This window comes from Alosa pseudoharengus, unplaced genomic scaffold, assembly GCF_046254945.1.
Source record: "Alosa pseudoharengus isolate Yale_2024_CS ecotype anadromous, Long Island Sound unplaced genomic scaffold, YU_APseudo_1.1 YU_APseudo_1.1_scf_13, whole genome shotgun sequence".
In the NCBI taxonomy this organism is placed as follows: domain Eukaryota; kingdom Metazoa; phylum Chordata; class Actinopteri; order Clupeiformes; family Clupeidae; genus Alosa; species Alosa pseudoharengus.
Window position 1 is genome coordinate 7,984,989 of NW_027468598.1, and position 577 is coordinate 7,985,565.

Consider the following 577-nt stretch of genomic DNA (forward strand, 5'->3'; position numbering starts at 1 on the left):
CTGAAGGAGGGGAGAAAAGTTGAAGATGTTATCATAGGTGAGAGTATTTATTATGAAACATATGTGCACTGTGCTATGATTCTTTTTTTCTAACACTAACTACACTTTAGTAAGTCATGTGCCATTTGTAGCCGTCTCAAAATGACATCAAGCTCCATAATATGGATTATGATTGTGGTTCCAGCTCTTCATACTAAAGTTCAACACATTGGCTATCACAAATGAAAATGTAAGAGCCAGAACAGATGGGCATGGTCGTAGAAATCCAAATCCAGGGAATTCTGTCTGCAACAGGGACTGTTGCTATGTGCTGTTAGGGAGTTCACAATCAGGTAGATCTTTCTGAATGTTTATGCAGTCCTCTGCCTGCCTCTCCATTGTGTTGGAAAGAAATCTACAGGGACCACTAAGACACGCACTAATATATTTACGAACTTCAAAGTCCAATAGAATATAACCATGGTGTAGCACTGGAAAGACTGAAAGAGATTTACACAATACCAATATCGCTTCATTCTCCTACTCATATGAAGCATCTGTTTCAAAAACTGAAATAATGAAGCTATTTTGAAAGATA